Source organism: Xenopus laevis, chromosome 3S (genome assembly GCF_017654675.1).
Source record: "Xenopus laevis strain J_2021 chromosome 3S, Xenopus_laevis_v10.1, whole genome shotgun sequence".
Taxonomy (NCBI): domain Eukaryota; kingdom Metazoa; phylum Chordata; class Amphibia; order Anura; family Pipidae; genus Xenopus; species Xenopus laevis.
In genome coordinates this window covers 85,140,825-85,160,732 of record NC_054376.1, presented here as the reverse complement: position 1 = coordinate 85,160,732, position 19,908 = coordinate 85,140,825, and the positions used below count along the sequence as shown (strand labels likewise).

General features: G+C 35.9%; 1 protein-coding gene across 2 annotated transcripts in view; it reads left to right on the top strand.

Annotated features, from left to right (window-relative positions):
* The first annotated feature begins 351 nt into the window (after positions 1–351).
* The window catches only part of LOC108713133 (chemokine-like protein TAFA-2), a 50,230-nt gene continuing 30,673 nt past the window's right edge, over positions 352–19,908 (top strand). For both annotated transcript variants that reach the window (XM_018255919.2, XM_041588584.1), the window contains exon 1: positions 352–516. The gene's annotated coding sequence lies outside the window, so the exon portion shown is untranslated. The remainder of the gene's footprint in view (positions 517–19,908) is intronic.

Sequence of the window (19,908 nt, the reverse complement as noted above, 5' to 3'; positions counted from 1 at the left end):
AGACATGCTAAAGCTTTTTAGGGAAGCAGGAATGGGAGACACAGTGATTAAAGGAAGAGTTCCAGTGTGTTTTCCCCTTTGCACTTTGTTGCTTAAAGAAGTAGTTCACCTTTAAAGTAACGTTTAGTATGTTATAGTGTGCTCAATTCTTAGCAACATTTCATTTGGCTGAAATTTTTTATTTTTAGATTTTGAATTGTCTTCTGCTTCAATTTCTTTCTAGCTGTCAGATGAGGGTCATTGACCCCACCAGCCAAAAAAGCTATTTCTCTGTGAGGCTACCATGTTGTTATTGTTACTTTTTATTACTTTTATTTGTCTTTTCAGGCCATCTCCTATTCATATTCCAGTCTCTCAACTCTCTCAAACACTGCCTGGTTGCTAACTGCTGAAAGTCCATACTGGAGAGCTTCTGAACAAAAAACCTAAATACTTCAAAAACTATAAAAAATGAAAACCTATTGCATAACATCTTAGAATGTGAATGCCTACATCATACCAAAAGTTAAGTAAAAGGTGAGCCACTCCTTCTAATTGCTCAGCATCTAGCGGGAAATATCTCGTGACCTTTCTCACTTTGCTAAATTGAAGGTCAGGTTCTTGCTTCTATATGAAATAGAACTGCCAGTCTCCATAAATGTATACTGATGCAAAAGTTATGTTTTTGGCTGTCTATGCTCATGTTTGTAAGGACATACCTGCATGCACTTGGCATTAACTTGTAAATGAAATATGCGTTTAAAGTTTCCAACAAATAAGCAGCATTAAAAAACGATGAAGTCTCTATAATAATGACTTTTGTCACCTATAAAGTATGTAAAACTGTTTCCTGAACACAGCAGTTGCACTTAAGAAATGCATTAGAATTATTAAAAGCCTACAAATCCTGCTATAAAATAATGTATGCAGTAAGTAAACTTAAAGCACGATTTTTAAATTGTTCATCTAAGGCAATATAATCCTGTAAATAAGATTAAATTGAACAAATGAGATGCTTGCTAAGTGATTTTATTTAAACAAGCTTATCACAGGTTACCAAAATGCTCAAACAATTGAGATGTTATTGTTAATCATGATGGGGGTAAGTCTTTTGGGATCTACTCTATATAAATGTGGATATTACACTTTTACAAAAAAAAATATTCTACAAAATGCAGTAATAAATAAATGAGGCGATGTTGATGGCTTAGCAAAGCAACAACTATCGTTCAGAATTCCCAGTCTTTGTACTTTCTTTGTTTTGTTTTTTTAGAATAAACTTCTCTCCGTATGCCCCAGCATGAATGTACATTTTGGTAAGCATCTTAAGATAGATAAATTCTGGCATTGTCACCATTTTTATGAAGTTAGAAGTCAGAGTCGGTCAGATTTAATAAGAAGAATTCAGTAAGGGCAGCACACAAGTCAGTTGTTTGAATTTATTACAGCTTAAACTGATATTGCCAATGCCAATATGTTACATTTCAAATGGTGTTATTTACTGCATCTTAAACATAATCTAATTATTTGGTTCCATCGTTTTAAATCCACATACATCTGTGTCAGACCAAAGTTTTCCAAATTAAAAAGCAAAAAGAAAAATATCTAATTAGTGGCATATTTTGCAGTGTTTTGCCATTGTCCGATATGTGATTAGTGAGGCCATTGAAAGCAATTTGATTTCATCCTGGTGTAAAAAAAACTGCTCTTTTTTGTAGCAGGCATTGATGCATTTTGATTTTTCAAATGTGGTAACATTAAATAGAAAACTTGTATCATAGGATGTGCCTTGTAAAACAAACCAACATTCCTTGGCAGTCATGATCCATAATCACCAATGGTGTATCCACCATCATGCTTATCAAGGGACATTTTGGGTTGAAGGCCCTTTGGTGTTCTCGTCTTAGACATATTATTTTTTTTGTTGCTCAAGGTTCACTGTTTTGTGCTCAATTCACCAAGTTATTCGTTTTTGTCATTTGCCATGGGATATATGTAGTTTCCAAATTGAGGAACTGAGGATATGTTCCAGCTTTCTGAAACGCACAATAAATATGATTTGATTGACATGGGCAAACAGAGGTGCTAATTCATAATGAGCTTGATACTTTGTGGTGTTCTCTAACTATGCTGCTTAGTGTCAGTCTATCCCTGTCAGTTGCAACGACATTTCTTATTTGCTGATACAGCTTTTTCTTTGTTTAACATTTGTTGTCATGATTTTTGAGACTGTCTTTCTTAACATCATTTTGCATCTTTTGTGACTGATACATCTGCCATTTATGCTCAAACCATTTTCTTTGGAAATTTGCACATAAAATTGGTATTTTTCATGCCTCATTTCGAGCTATAATTTATTTCTAATCAGGCAAATATAATTCGTGTATCTGTTTTTCATGCTGTTTTTTCACCCCTGTAGATATATACGTACAGATACGGGGTGCATAATCCACCATAGCCATTATGCAGAAAGCTCTAAAAGATGAAAATATAATTTTCCATAGACCCTTATTTAAGAAAACATTTTTTCTCATTTTCCTTTCCTTTGTAAGAATAAAACATTTCCTTTTAGTTGATGGCAGATATCATAAATCCATGTTGGTGGCAATTCAATCCTACTATATCTTTTAAAAGTGTAAATATTTTTAGTAGCCTCAAGGATGGTTCTCCAAATAACACAAAAACCCTTATTCATAACATTTCTGGTTCCCAGTATTCCAGATAATAGATTCCATGCATGTATACACACTGTACATACAGTATACATCGGCATTGTTTTCTGGGTTTATACTGTATCTTGCATCTCAATGTAGGCACGGAATAACTTATATCATGCATTTTTGTTTCTGAATCACAGTCTAATATCAAGTTTCACAGATTTCACATATATTTAATTTGAAAAAGAAAACTTCTTCTAGCTTTCTCAGAAGCATAAAGGCTAGGGCACACATAATTGACTTTTGCTTTACTTATTAATGATTCTTCTTTCTCCCAATAGACTTCTTAAAGTAACGTCTTCAAATATCTCTCCATTCATAATGCTGCAGCCAGTTACCTTGATTTTGGTAATCACTGCTGGAGTTCTACTATGCACAAGCATTGATATTAGTTGATCTTCAAGTTAGACAGGTGTATTTTTGTAGAATACTTTTCTATTCAAAACTAATTTTGGAAAATTGGCAGTTACACTAATATGTAGGGCAAATTAAGATTACACCATGCAATTGTTTAGACACAGTGGGGCTCAGTTATAAACACTGGACAGATTTACCCGTGGGCAGTTACCCATAGCAACCAATCAGAGATTAGCTTTTTAAAACCAGCTGCAAGTAGAATAATGGATGCAACAATTTGATTGGTTGCCAATGGTTACTACCCCTGGGCAAATGTGCCTAGTGCTGATAAATGCCCCTCTCTGTGATTTATCATTAGACCCATATGACTACAGTTTTCAACTATCATAATCTTGACCACAAATCACTGGATGGCCTGTTATATCGAGCAACTTCATTACCAGCATGTTTAAATCCTTGTGCTTAAATACCATAGACACTAAAAATTCTGTCCACACACACTCTTATTTAAAGCTGAAAAGAATGTTTATCAACCCAAGTGGATGCTTAAAACCTAATAAACAACCGCTACACTTTTTATATTGTTTTCTGCTTAAGTTATACTTACAGTTTCTGTTACATTTCTTATAACCTTTTGTGAGAGAACACATTTGTTTTGATGGTACAGCTATGGGATCCTGTATCTGGAAAGCTGCATTGTGGTAGACCATCTCCCATTTAAGGAGGGTCCATTTTAAGCAAATATTTTGAATTTGTAAAAGTGATATTCTTTTTCTCTGTAATAATAAAACAGTATCTAGTACTTAACCCTAACTAAGATGCACAAATCTATATTGGTGGCAAAACCTAAATGGTGATCCAAATTATAAAACATAATTAAAAGGAAAATCTTAACGTTTTATTAGATATTGATCATACAGTTTATTAATAACTGTTGCAAGAATTCAAAATGGTTGTTCATAAAACTATTTATTAGTATATGCTGAATCCATATATGAATCCAAATATGGATTCTTTTTATGTAATGGTGTGAACAATTGCTTTGCTTATGTTAACTTAAAGCTTAGCTTTTACTGTACACATATTATTTCCCTCTTATGCTGAATGAAGCATGCTAACATATACAAGCATGTTTACAATATTGCTGCCATAATATGCAAGAAAATGGCCTTCTGTACAATCAGTTCTGCCTGTAAAATACTATACATCTTAAGACAAACTACTAGCTGTGCGACTGTGCATTTTCCACTTGCTTACTCTTGCCAATTTTATTTCCTTTACTGATTTATATTCAAAGCACTTTCATCAGTGCTATTTCTGCAATGCAGAGCACCTGCTGCGGATTAGCATGAATAACACTGAGGTAATTTCAATTTAGGCAGGTAGGGAAGCTAAATCCACTCATTGGTGCACGTAGAGCTTTTGTTGTTTTCTTTAACAACAATGAAAGCTGACATGCATAAAACAAATCAGAACTATTTAAATCAATGCCTATCATGGTAACTTTTTGAATTTATTATTAAAAACTAGGGATGTAGCGAACGTCGGAAAAAAAGTTCGCGAACATATTCGCGAACTTGCGCAAAAACGCGAGCGGTTCGCGAACGGTTCGCGAACCCCATAGACTTCAATGGGAAGGCGAACTTTAACATCTAGAAAAGACATTTCTGGCCAGAAAAATGATTTTAAAGTTGTTTAAAGGGTGCAACGACCTGGACAGTGGCATGCCAGAGGGGGATCAAGGGCAAAAATGTATCTGAAAAATCTGCCTGTGTGTGCTTGGAAGAGATAGTGTAGGGGGAGAGCTGTTAGTGATTTCAGGGACAGATGATAGTAAGTTTGCTGGCTAGTAATCTGCTTGATACTGCTCTGTATTGGAGGGACAGAAGTCTGCAGGGATTTGAGGGACATTTTAGCTTAGGTAGCTTTGCTGGCTAGTAATCTACTGTTCTCTTTAAACAACTGCCATACGTTGACCTTGTAGGCATTGTTTGCCCAGTTTTTTTGGACGCAGCCACTGAAGCACAGTTGCCAGAAAAAATATGCCATATAAATGCTGAAAATAGTCATTTTTCGCCATACGTTGACCTTGTAGACATTGTTTGCCCAGTTTTTTTGGACGCAGCCACTGAAGCACAGTTGCCAGAAAAATTATGCCATATAAATGCTGAAAATATAAATTTTTTTGGTTGCAGCCACTGAAGCACAGAGGCCAGAAAAATTATGCCATATAAATGCAGAAAATATGCATTTTTTTGGTCGCAGCCACTGAAGCACAGTTGACAGAAAAATTATGCCATATAAATGCTGAAAATATAAACTTTTTTGGTTGCAGCCACTGAAGCACAGAGGCCAGAAAAATTATGCCATATAAATGCAGAAAACATGCATTTTTTTGGTCGCAGCCACTGAAGCACAGTTGACAGAAAAATTATGCCATATAAATGCTGAAAATATAAATTTTTTTGGTTGCAGCCACTGAAGCACAGAGGCCAGAAAAATTATGCCATATAAATGCAGAAAATATGCATTTTTTTGGTCGCAGCCACTGAAGCACAGTTGCCAGAAAAAATATGCCATATAAATGCTGAAAATAGTCATTTTTTGCCATATACGTTGAGTCAACGTATGGCAAAAAATGACTATTTTCAGCATTTATATGGCATATTTTTTCTGGCCTCTGTGCTTCAGTGGCTGCGGCCAAAAAAACTGGGCAAACAATGCCTACAAGGCCAACGTATACACTACTACAGCGGTGGATACGGATTACGTAAAATATATTATGGCTGCTTGAAAAAAGTGACTCCGGTGTTTTTTCTGGAGACGGTAATATTATGGATATTTAGACAGAATGTGAACAAGGTCACACAGCTCGATGGCGGGTTGAAGAAAACAGTGTGCAAATAATGCCTACAGGGCAAATAATGCCTAAAAGGTCAACTTATACACTACTACAGCGGTAGTAAAATAAAAAAAAGTAAAATAAAAAAAAAATTAATATTAAAAAAAAAAAATTAAAGTTGGTGCTGCTGAACTACTAGGAGCAGCAGATTAGCACACCAGTCCCACTCCCCAACACTGCTAGACTAATAGCACTGGGCTCTTATAGTAGTAGTAGTAGTAGTAGTAGTAAAACAACAAAAAAATAAATAAAAGCAGTCCTTACAAGGACTACTGTTATTGCAGCAGTCAGCAGATGAGATCAGAAGCAGGACAGCTGCCCACTGCAGCTACATACAGAGCACTGCAGTAGAAGGTAGATTACTAGCCAGCAAAGCTACCTAAGCTTAAATGTCCCTCAAACCCCTGCAGACTTCTGTCCCTCCAATAACAGAGCAGTATCAAAACGATTACTAGCCAGCAAACTTTCAACTGTCCCTGAAATCACTAACAGGCAGCAGCTCTCTCCCTACACTATCTCTTCAGCACACACAGGCAGAGTGAAAAAACGCTGCAGGGCTTCGGTTTTTATAGGGAAGGGGAGTGGTCCAGGGGAGAGCTTCCTGATTGGCTGCCATGTACCTGCTGGTCTGGGGTGAGAGGGCAAAAAAAAGCGCCAACAATGGCGAACCCAAAATGGCGAACGTCGCGCGACGTTCGCGAACTTCCGGCGAGCGCGAACACCCGATGTTCGCGCGAACAAGTTCGCCGGCGAACAGTTCGCGACATCTCTATTAAAAACTTTTTTTTTAAAAAAAAATACATAATGTATTTATAGATTTTGTTAAATGTGGAAGTGCTTTTTGTCATGGAAACACAGTGGACGCAATAAGCCAGATTGTAAATAAAAAGAGAAGAAATCTATTCTATAGATTCTACAGATTAAAATTGATAGGCATTTTGTCACACATAGCATTGCATTTTTAACATATGTAGGAGGGCATATAGAAAGATTATAAAGAAAACCCTATCATGTTATTATTATTATTATTATTATTATTATTATTATTATTATTATTATTATTAATGACAGCATATTCAGCAGCACTGTACGATAAATTGGTGTATATATTGTATATACAGATTAAACAAAAAAAAAGAACACACAAACACAAAACAAAAAAATATAAAAATGTGCTTATTGTAGCCTCTGAGATAAATGCAAATGCACACATATTAACTAGACTGACACTAAATTTATATCCTTTGTTTAATTTAAGTTTGCTCAATGCTCAGTGTATTCTACCTATGTGGGACTGCTGAATGCATTTACAGTTGATACCGGATGAACTAATTGTCAAGACTGCACACTGAGAATGGTGTGTAAAGTAGTCACTCGACAATGCAAGAAATTACAGTTTATGTAAAAACTGCTGTTGTTGAATGTATATAAATGATTTGAGAAATATTTGGAGGAGAGGAGAAGAGAATGTCAGGCCCCATAAGGGGTTTGCATTTTCTCAACATAACTAGAGAAACATATGTTTCTCAGACTTGTGTTCTTGGTGGTTCTATAAGGATTAAGAATTATTATATTGTCATGGTGTTTTTTGCATTGTCTGTGAACCCCGGGGCCTAGTTAAAAAACTGGCAAGCAGTTGTTGTGTATCTTACATGCAATATTCAGTGGCAGACTATAATAAATGCAGAAGATGCAGGAACCCAACTGTTCTAATATAGATGCAATATGTATTGCCACAGCAGGATGAGTAGAGCATTCAGCATAATCCTTAGTCCTTCTCTGCTGAAAACAATACAAATGTGATGTGTCTTTGTATGTTTCCTTTAGCTAGTCTTCATTTTTAAATATGCATGCCTAGTTTTTTGATGATATTGCTTATTCTGCTGGATATTAATCCACTCACTTCAGTGTTCATTTTATCTTTGTCGGCATGGACCAAAGAAAAGCAAAGTGTTAAGACTGGAGTAATGTAATGGTTTGATTAATTTCTAGTAACCCTTGCCAACTGGCAGGGCCTGAAGGCTCAGGTTGGAATTATGGACCAAGGAGGAAGCAGTTGGCACCAAACACAGTTGGAGGTTAAGTGAGTAACAAGGTCAAGTCCAGGCAAAAGGATCAGTTCAGGCAGCAAGGGTTCAATAGACGGTATAACAGGCCAAGGTCAGGATCAGAATCAGTAGAATATCAAATATAATGCACCCAGGAACACACAGAGTAGAACCTATTATCAGGCAATGTCTGTAGGCCTCTGGCATCCTTTAAAGGGCAAATTTTTGCGCCAAAATGTGCATCATGACGTCACATGTCACACACTGACGTTGCATCTTGATGCTGTATGTGGTTCCCCTGGGTGCCGCAACCTGCCGGAAGAAGCTGACAGGGGGCCTTGGGACCACCAAGAATAGGTTTTGAAGGAAGTTGCTTATGGAACCTTTGTAATAGAAGTGGAGCATGGATGTCCGAATGTTTTATCCAGGAGCATTCCACTGGCCCAAAACCTCTCCATTCAACATTGTATTGAAGGGAACTTCTGGAAATGAGAGAGTCCAAGATCTTCTCCACTTCATACTCTTGATGACCATCTACAATTACGGGAGCAGGAGAAGATGAAGAATGATCGAACATTGCAAGTTTAAAAAGGGATACATGAAACACGTTTGGAATCTGCATCTCTGACGGTAACTGAAGCCAAACTGCCACCGGACTGATGAGTTCAATTATGGGAAAAGGATCAATGAATTTGGGGCCCAACTTAGGAGATGAATTTTGAGGTGAATGTTCTTGGTAGAAAGCCAAACTTTGTCCCAAAGAGAGTACTGAGGAGGAGGAGGAGGAGAACGTTTCTTATGGGCATAAAATTTAAAGAAACAGAACTCCACTCCAGGTTGGACTTAGTAGCTTGCCAGATCGCAGACATGTGGGACACTTGATCATTGGCTGCATGTACATTGGTGAGGAGAAAATCTTGAGGGAATGCCAAAAGATGTTGACCATACACATAATAAAAGGGGATCTCTCGGAAGAGGCATGTAATGAATTATTATGAGCAAATTCGGCCCAAGAAAGGAGATCAGCCCAGTCATCTTGACACAAAGAAATATGGCATCTTAAAAAATCTTTGACATCTTTCCATATAGAAGGCCACCAAACAAGATGAGACAATAAATCAGTCGTTTTCTTGATCCCAGGATGACCTGCTTGTTTGTAATTGTGTGATTGGCAAAGAACAGACTGGTGAAGATCCAGTATGTAGGCCACTCCAATCGGTTTATTGGGTGGTGCAGAAGATTGTGCCGATAGGATTTGAGATGCCATTGAAGGAAACGATGCAGCCACAATTTTAGCTGGAGGAGCAATAGGGTCATCATTTAGGGCAAGGATCCACAGGAACGAAACTCCTTGATAATGCATCAGCCTTCCTATTCCTGGAAACAGGTCGGAATGTGATGATGAAATTAAAATGAGAAAAGAAGAGTGCCCATCAAGCTTGCCTGGGGTTAAGGCGTTGAAGAGCTTGAATGTACTCTAGGTTTTTGTGATCCGTAAAGATTGTTACTGGTATCATATAGCCTTCCAGAAGATGCCTCCATTCTTCCAGTGCCAACTTGACTGCCAGGAGTTCTCGGTTGCCAACATTATAGTTTTGTTCTGAATTTTTTAGAGGCAAAAGGGTGAAGTTTTCCGTCACTGAGTTGTCTTTGGGATAGGACTGCACCAGCACCCACATTGGAGGTGTCAACTTCAGTAAAGAAGGGGAGAAGAGGATCCAGATGTTTGAGAACAGAGGCAGAAGAAAAAGATTTTTTCAATGACTCAAATGCTTCCAGGACTTTGTGGATGAGGGCCAATATTGGAGCAATTCTTGAAGAAAAGCCTCTGATGAATTCTCTGTAATCATTGGCAAAGCCGATGAATCTTTGTATGGCTCTGGTACTAGTAGGTAGTGGCCACTCTTGAATTGCGGAGATTTTGGCTGGATCCATCTCAAAGCCTACTTGGGATATGATGTAACCCAGAAAATGGATCTTAGAGGTTTTGAAAGACCATTTTTCCAATTTGGCGAAGAGTGCATTGTTCCTTAGACAAGACAGGACCTCCCGAACATGGACTTGGTGTTCATCCAGATTCTTGGAAAAGATGAGAATATCATCCAGATAAACTACCACACAGAATCCAAGCAAGTCTCTGTAGATGTTGTTGACAGAGCCCAAATGGCATTACGAGGTACTCATAATGACCATCACGAGTATTGAAAGCAGTCTTCCACTCGTCGCCTTTCTGGATTCGGATTAAATTGTATGAACCGCTGGATCTAATTTAGAGAATAGACAGGCCCATTTGAGTTGATCAAAAAGTTCAGTAATGAGGGGTAGAGGGTAATTTTTTGAGGTGTTTTTATTGAGGCCTTGATAATTGATGCAAGGTTGTAGGTTTTCTTGAATGTAGTCCTTCATAGCTTTTGTTTCAGATGGTGAAAGCAGATATGTACAACCACGAGGGGACATAGTGCCGGGTAGTAGGCCAATGGGGCAGTCGTAGGTTTGATGAGTGGGAAGGGTCTCTGCAGACTTTTTACAAAACACATCAACAAAGTCCTGATAAGCAAGGGGAAGATAGCGAAGATCCACTCAGGCACACAACATCTTCTGTAAGGAATTAGATGCAAGACAATTCCGCTGGCAGTGAGGGCTCCAATGCAGAGCACCAACTGTGACAGTTAAATTCCTGTGAGGTGTGAGATGAAGGCAGTGGATAATGGTATGTCGTTAATCTTCAGAACCCACAGAGGGACAGCCAAGGGTTGCAGAGGAATACCATGGATTTTAGCAAATGAATGATCAAGAAGTTCCCAGCCACCCCGGAATCAAGGACAGCTTGAGTCATGATCATCTTTGACGTGACTTGAAGCTGTACAGGAAGTAGAAACCGGTGAGAGGATTTGTGGGGATAGGCATCAATTCCGCGCAGGTAAGTCTCCCCAAACTTACCTAGACATGGAAGTTTCCCTGCTTCACTGGACAGTTGTAAGCGCTGTGAGCTTTGTCCCCACAATATAAACATAACCCGGCAGCACGTCTCGGAAGCTTCTCTTGTTCAGAAAGGCGAGCGCCGCCAATTTGCATGGGTTCCTAAGAAGAGGTAGAAGGAGATGGAGCAGGCGTGCTGGGGAGGAAAGGTCTCTGAAAATGTGGAGCCAGCAAGGGTTGAAATTTCTTGCTTCTTTTTTTGTCAGATTGATGCTCACGTATTCTGGTATCTATTTTAATGATCAGGGCAATAAGATCTTCCAACTGTTCAGGTACATCTTGGGATTACACCAACCAATGAGCAGTAACACTGATTGGTTCTTCAGATTAGCAGCCCTAGAGCAAACATTGTACCTGTTGTTGCATCAACCACATAGCTGTTTGTTGTTTCTGTTTAAAAACTCTAATGCATGTTCTATTCCTGTTACTATAACATTTCTTGATGGCTGGCTACCATTGACTAATTTGTTATATTAGTAGATAGTGATGTTATTTTGTGACATTTTCCAAGAATTTATGTTGCTTGCAGATTTCTTGATGGCTGGCTACCATTGACTAATTTGTTATATTAGTAGATAGTGATGTTATTTTGTGACATTTTCCAAGAATTTATGTTGCTTGCATAACCTTGACTGTTATCCATTTATACAACATCATCAAGGCCAATGCTATGATATATTTAAAATCACATTTCATATCAAAGAATTTTCAGCAGAAGCTGAATTAAACACCAAGGCAAATTCATTACATTTAGCAGTTAACATCCTTTCTATCTGAAGTGTTAAATGTAAGCAAATCAAAACAGTAAAATAATTTATAACAACCAATACAGAAGCAAAATAATTCTGCCAACTTCCATGCATTTGAATTAGACAGTCCTTGAAAAAAAGTGCACACAAATGTGTTATATTTTATTAAGTTGGTAAAAGAATCCTCTTTAAAGAGGAAAAGGTGTATTGTGAGTTATGCTTTATTTATTTTCACATCAGTGTGTGTTGGTAACATCTCCCAAAAGTATGAATGATAAGATGAGGATTATACTTGGTCTTTAAAAAACATTGCTCATGCTTGCTCTTTTTCTGTTGATTAAGATTTGCAAGATCTAGGTTGTGCATCAGTCAGAGCAGGATGAAAACACATTTCCTCCCCTACTGGGATACAAGCACTTTGCTGAAATCTATCCTTCCCAAGAGTTCTCTTGGGAAATCACTGTTTCACCGCAGTATTCTATTTGGTGTGGTACACTTTTCCTGCTGAATCAAAGAATACAGTGTACACTTCATCAGATTAAAAAAAGACTGTCTTTTTAAAGTATAAGAGATTCTGCAATCTGCACATTTATGCCAGAAAATAGAATAACCTAAATATATATCTAATAATATAAACTATAATATATAAGACTTTTTTTGGATGACTAATTACAGGTAAACCATGATGTATCTTCAAATAGCCATGTGAGCAGTGACTAGAAGTTTGGTCATGAAATACTGTATAACTGCTCATATGAATGATATATTACTAAAAGAGAAGAGACTATAAAACACATCTGCAGGACTGACACCATACTATTTATTGCAGACTGTAGCTTTTGGAAAACAACACAGTATTTTTCAAATTTAACAAATCTTGCTATATGTTGTCTTACAAATCAGTATTTTAATGTTCTGATATTTGTTAAGCAGATTGTCTGACATGTTAGGTTTATTATTATTATTACTTATGTTATTATATCTTTTAAGCGGAAAATAAAGAATCAGTTATTTGAATGCTAGGAGAAATGTCATAGCAGATTCTAGCTAATGGCATATGGGATAATATGCCCTGTATTATGATGTATAAGGTTTTGTACAAATTTAATGGTACTTGCATTTGGCATGCCAGGCACCTTTAAACATTGCATGATGTGTTTGTCTGTACCTGACAGTACCTCTGCGTATTACCTACAAATCAGTCTTATTTCTTATCGCATATTAAAAAAATTCCGGGCAACAGTTTTAAATTAATTTTCTTCAGACTTCTATAAGCATTGATACAAAGTTGACAAAAACAAAAAAAAGATGTTTTACACAAACAATCAACCTCTTAGAGAGCTCATCTTTCATCTGTTGGATGTTATTGTGGAAGCAATATTGCAGTGACCATCTTGTACAGATCTCATTCCTGAGCAAACTAGAAGGTTTGGCAACACATAATCAATCTCTCCAATATAGTCATTCTATCTTTTAAATAAGAAAAATGATCTGGTTAAAACATATACAAGGAAATGTGATACAAAACATTATTGAAACATTAAACTTGTTTTTCTCTACACCTGTATATTATTATATCAATAGATTTCTCAGCACTGCAAGAACATAGAAATAAAATGTAAGACTGATGGCTTAAAATCTGCCAGGGAATGAGTATAACATGCAGTATGGGAAGAATTTGTTGTAAACGCTGTAAGAGATGGTAGGGATGACTTTATAAGTTTGAGGTAGCTGTTAAGATTTAGACCTGGGCACAACATTGTAATTCAGGTTTAAATCAGTGTTGTGTATAAATTAACTGCTTTGTGGTACTGATGGGTGAATCTGTGTTGTTTGCTTCAGCAAAAAATTTGAGAATTTACCGTAAATTATCGAAATGTTGAAAAAATTCATGAATTCCATTGAAGTCAATGGGCTTACAATTTTTATATGGCGACTTTTTTTCCAAATGCATTTAAGTCAATGTGCGTCCGAATAATTTTGACGCATAAATTTTTCTGAGCGAGGCAATTCTGAAGTAAAAAGTTGGGTACGTTGTGTACATGATAATAGAAAGAAGCACAGACATGTAGACCTGCCCAAGCTCACTCCAATACTGTCTCAGAACTACCACCATATGGTGATTGCCGTTTTCAGAGTCTTCACCCAAGACTACTTCCTCTCTTATCCCTTCTTCTCTGTGCAAGTTCCATTAATAGAATTGTCTCTATATTGTACTTTGTTCAGAGTCACTGTACTAATATTGTCACTGGCTAAACAAGTCTTAAAAGACCTAGGTAAAAACCTCCATGTGTCTGAAGCCTGCAAGAGACAGGACAGGGCAAAAGTGTATTCTTACTATGGCTGTTAATCTAGCCACAAAGTCTCTATATAGAATGTTTAAAGCCTTTTTTTATTCTTGGTGGGTGAGTGGGTGGTTTAGTTATCCTTGAAGTGCACAATGTATAGAACATATAATTTGCTTCTAGCCTATCATCCAGGTATCCTATAACCTGGACTTGATTCTATTTTAATACATAATGCAAGACAATTAAGGACTAAGAAATTAATATAATTAATATAATTTATGTTGTGTATTCTTGTCTTAAATACTAAAAAGGACTAAAAAATTGTAGTTGCCTAAGATGAAACACAGAGTTTTTGTTTTTTCTTTTACAAAAGTTAATTTACAAAAATGGTTGTTATTGCACTAAAACAAATATTAAATTCTTAATTACTTCTGTCAGAAATACTGACATAGAAAAAAACAGAAAAAAAATCAAAAAAATCATGAGCATGCTAAACAATTTTGTTTCACAGAATAAGAAGCATTTCAGATAATTAAAGCAATTAAACTCAGTTTAACTTAAAAGCCTGGGTGTGTAAGTGTTATTAATAATTTTGTTTATGTATTGTTACTCTGCACTAGAGAGCGCTTGCTTTGAAATCGTATTAAAGTTGATATAAGTAATTATGTTTACGTTGTCAGGGGGACTGCCATTCAAGTTCTAAAACAACCTGTATGAAAAAAAACACGAGTTTATACTTTTTATGTCCTAAGTTTAAATCAAAGGGAAACGTTTGCACAACAGAAATGGAGAAAAGAAGATTGGGTGGTCAAGGGTAATACAATTTTTAATTTTATTTTATTTTATTTAAACAAAGAAATCACAAAAAGTAACATAGACAACCAGATAAGAGAAGCAAGAAACTGGCAGCATAGTATAGCAAATATGTCCACATTAATAATAATAAAAAAGTGAGGATCTTGTAATAACAAATGATGCAGTCGTATGTCATATTTTATGGCCATGCTACTTAAGACAGTAAGCTTCAAAATTACACACATGGGATATCAGGCCCCTATATGGGTGTGGATTATTAAGATTTTTTTTCAAAATTAGGTTAAAGGGCCCATTGTTAAGTTACCTATCTTAGCAATGATAAATTGATGACCTTAAGATACTCTATATTTTTCATTTATATCAGAGATATTTATTAAAGATCAATTTCACTTGGGCTCGCACTCAAGGACTCAGGTTTGATTCGACTAACGTAGGAGGATTTTATGAGAAAATAAAGCTGGATTGATTTTACAGCCTGAAGGCCTTTGAGTGTGGGTCTGTGTGAAGTTGACTGACAGACTTCTCCCCTTGCTGCAGGTTTGGGGAACTGCACCCAGACCAGAGATCAGGAGCGGTGAGTGACCTGCTTGTTTTATGAAAATTTAATAATTAACCGATGGAGAGGTTTGGGGTATGGGAACCTGAACCTACAGCAAGTTTTGTTGAGAGCTGTCTTTAGTGGCACCTGTTATCACTGTAATATTTAATATTTGAGCTTGATGGAGGTTTTTTAACTGTATTAAATTTTAGCTGAGCCTTTGAGCATGCAAAACTCCAATTTTTGTTTGTAGCCATATTTTTTTATGGAGTCTAAAAAATAAATAATCTTACTCATGAGAAGTAATGCCGAGGTCACCATAAAAATTGGTCTGTGGTCTGGGAAACTGTGGGGTGACTAAGTAATTGGTGAAGAGGCACCACATAATTAGTACTTCATATATCCATTCCAAGGAGGTTCTGTAAATGTTATTCCGTTAGGAGAGGTATGGGTTAAGGGAATTTTGGTTTTATATATTAATATCAAATTACTTGCCCATTTGCTGGGGGTATTGCTTGTATCTAAGCCAGGGTCTGACATAAGTGGGCTAGTATTAGCAAACATCTGACACCTGAACCACCTTGATGCCTGCTTGACAGTAAAATGTAATGTCCTACTTTTTGTATTAATGAAAATATACCTAAATATATACCCAAATACCAAAACAAGCTGATCATTGAATTATTTAATTAAGGGGTAAAAATATCTGCAAAGAAACTGGATGAGATGAAAGACATATTGTAATAATGTACATGAAGGAAGAGAAAATCCCTGAAGTTAAGCTAGATTTAAAATGTAATATGTAATAAAACTATTAAAATAGTAAAATGTATAAAAATAGTACTGGTACTTATTCTGCTGGTGACTAATAAAGATTTAAAAAAAATTCAGCTTAAACACTAAAAAAATTACATATCCTAAAATGTTCATCTCTATACAGAAAAGGTATATTTTTGCGATTTGAACAAACTCTAAATCCCTCTTAAATTTTGCAATTATATGTCTTTTTTGTACTGTAAGGTTATTAATATGGATTAGATCACTTATTCCAGTGATTATAAAGATCATGGTAAAATACATTTTGCCAGTTCTTGTATTCATAGAAAAGAAATACTGATATGCTAAGAAAAAAAATATAGAAAAAGAGTTACAGGTATGGGTCTGTTTCTGAAAACCTGATATCACAAAAGTCCAGAATTATGTGATATTTCCCAGAGAGTACATTTTCAGCAAATCAAGTTTTGGTAATAATAAAAATTACCGACAGCATAGTAATTTTTAATTGTATTTGATGGTATCTAAACTGCATGAACCCATATTTTGGGCAAAACAATGCTATTGAGTTTATTTAGGGGCCTATAAAGCCTTGAATTTTTCTGGTTGAGTTTTAAAGGGGAAAAAATCTGAATTTTAAGAAGAAAAAAAAACCTAATTTTTTGGGATTTAATGTTCTCTGAAGCTACTTAAAATCCAAATCTGAAAATACTCCTGCTAAAACTTGTTGAAGTCATGGAAAAGTCAATGGCAAATAGAACCTTTAATAATTAGAAGATGTTTTTTGCCTTCCTGATTCTCAAGCGTTTAAGGCTGTTTGATGCTGGTTTTGTTTGAGAATAATTCAGTTTCTGTCCAATAATCTTGAATTTTTTGTGTAACAATTTGAAAAAGTCACACAATTCTAATTGTCACACAATTTTGTCTTGACTTTCCCATGACTTTTCCCACACATACAATTTTTGCTCCAAATGTTTAGTAAATTAAGCTAGATCGTGTTTGGGAGTTAGGTCGAATGTGTTTCGATAATAAATTTAGACAAATCCGGGTTTTTTACACTTATTTATTATTACATTTTCCCGAAAATTTGCTTTGTTGGTAAAAATCAGATTTTTTGCAATTGTTTTCGGATTTTTTCATCTGATTTTCATGAATTTCATGATTTCTTTGGACTTTTCACCCGAAAGCTTTAAAACTTTGGGTTATTGCAGAGTACATCCAAAAATCATTGGGACTTCTCCTATTGACTTATATGCAACCTTGACAGGTCTGAGATCCCGGATTTTCAGATTTGGACTTTTCCATCCTCAGAGTTTAATAAATTCCGAAAAATGTCGTGATTTTTTAAAAGTCCTATTTTATTAAAAAAATCACAAATGTTTCTTGATTTTTGCATTTGGAGTTTAGAAAATAACCCCCTAAGGGACAGATTTATTAAGGGTTGAATTTAAAATTAGAATTTTAATTTCAAATTTTCTAATTTTTTTATGGTCAAAACTGTCAAATTCGACTAGGGAATTATTCAAACTCTATTCGAGTTTTTATAAAAATTTTAATTTGATTTTCGAGATTTATAATACTCTCTTTAAGAATTCGAATGAGACTATTTAAGTCAATGGGAGAGGTCCAGGGATCAATATGGAGATGTTTGCAGCCTTCCTGAGTCTGACATTCAAGGTTTTTTCAGAGAAAAAACTTGAATAGAGTTTGATAGAATTCAAATCTAATTTGATTCAAGTTTTTGGGTTGTTTCACTTCATCTGAGTTTTAAATTTCCTCACATCAAATTTCAAATTCATTCGAATTTAAGGGAGTATAAAAAAACTCACATGAATTTGAGATACGACCCTTGACAAATGTGCCTCAAAGTCAATGGGTGACTTTTTCTGCAGCAACGTTTTTATGTAAAATACATTGGACTGTATGGGCATTTTTTGCAGTGACTCTTTCCACAGCAACATTTTTTCATGGCAACTTTTTCAGTGCAGAATATATTATTGTATTTTCTTCTGGTGTCATTTTTGTGCAAAATACATTGTGTTCTATGGCGCTTTATTGCAGCATTTTTTCACAGCTAAAATTTGCTATGTTTTTCCAAAAAATGAATGCAAAGTGATCCTCAGATATTTTACCCCTGTCACTGTCCCTTGTTTTAATGTTCTATAGTAGCTTTGTCTGCACAATTCACCGTATCTCTTTAAAGTGGTTGTGTTGAATACATTGAAGAACTCTTTCAGTTGATTAAATTATGGTTCTAAGAAGAATTTAAATTTATTTAGAAATGCAAAGAATCTAAGATGCAGTCCAGGATACACTTTTTTGCAGGATTTTGATTTGGTCAAGGCCATAGGGGTTGGATTTGGTTCGGCGGATCACTTAAAGGAGAATGAAAGGTACTATAGAAAGAAAGTTTAGTATACATAGATTAGAAGCATCCTGTTCTCCTATAAGGCTATAATTATGTAGGAAACTTTTACTATACCAGCATATACATTGCTCGAAGTAGTGACTTCACTTGGAAGTTGATTATTATGTCTATGAATCAGTGCTCTCTCCCTACGAGTAGAGCTTGGTGATAATATCTGTCAGCACAACGTTTTTTCTGGCCTCTAAATATGGGCATTATTTGCAAAATTATAATATTGGGAGAGGAGCAAGGAGTGCTTTGTTTTGTCCTAAATACTCCACTCTCTACATTAAACCTTTACATTAAACACTAGTGACTAGTGTGTGCCCAGAAATATTTTGTGCTGACAAATATTTTCACAAGCTAAGATGAGGACACAAAAAGTGTAACAGGCAGCAAAATATACATTTACAGAATCAAGTTACTCAACTCAAAGTGCGTTGTATGTTTAGTTTATTGAAGCGCACACAAGGGTGACACAATCATTGCCAGGCTGCTCACCTGCTGTTCACAAAGTTCAATGTATTAAACTGAGCGGGGAGTTCCTTAGCAACCAAGTGTCACCTAGGAAACAAGATGTATTATTTCCTATTGGTGGAGTGGCTGATAGAGTCAGATTTAGGACAGCAATGATGTACTGGCAAAGAAAGCATGAATAAGCAGGGCTTGGGCTTCCTCTTCTGTGCATGCTTAATAAGGAACCGAAATTAGGTGACATCAGCCACGTCTAAAGGATGAAATCTCTATGTGCACTGATTGCAGGAGACAAAATTGTATTGAAATCCACACCTGTGCAGTATCTCCTACAACAGGAACTTTTATTGGTAATCTGTATTATTTATGAAAGCCGTTTTTGTTTGATAAAGGTTTCTACACTGGCACTGTGTTGCATCAATACTAGACACAAATGTGATTTTTTTTCTTTTAATAGTATGCAAAAACAACAGTTACAAACCTAACAAATTTTGAATACATTTTACATAAACATTAAACTAGGAGCAGGCAAATGTCATTTTCCTCCCTGTTTAACATTTTAGATCCAACTGTGCCGGCATCAACCGTTTGTTCGATTATGCATTTCACTATGGGGGAGAATGGAAAGCAGACATGTAGTATCTGGTCCATGACAACTAGCATCACATATTTTACATTCTGCAGCAGGAAAAGTGTTAAAGGGGTACAAAACCCACATTGTTCTGTAACAGATAATTATATATTTTACATAACTATAATATAAGTGTACTGCCATTGGCACAGCTTATACTTAGCTGTTCGAGTACATCACAATAAAGTCATTGACTTGTGAAACATTTAAAAAATAGAAAAACTAATATAGTAAAATTCCAAGCTGCTG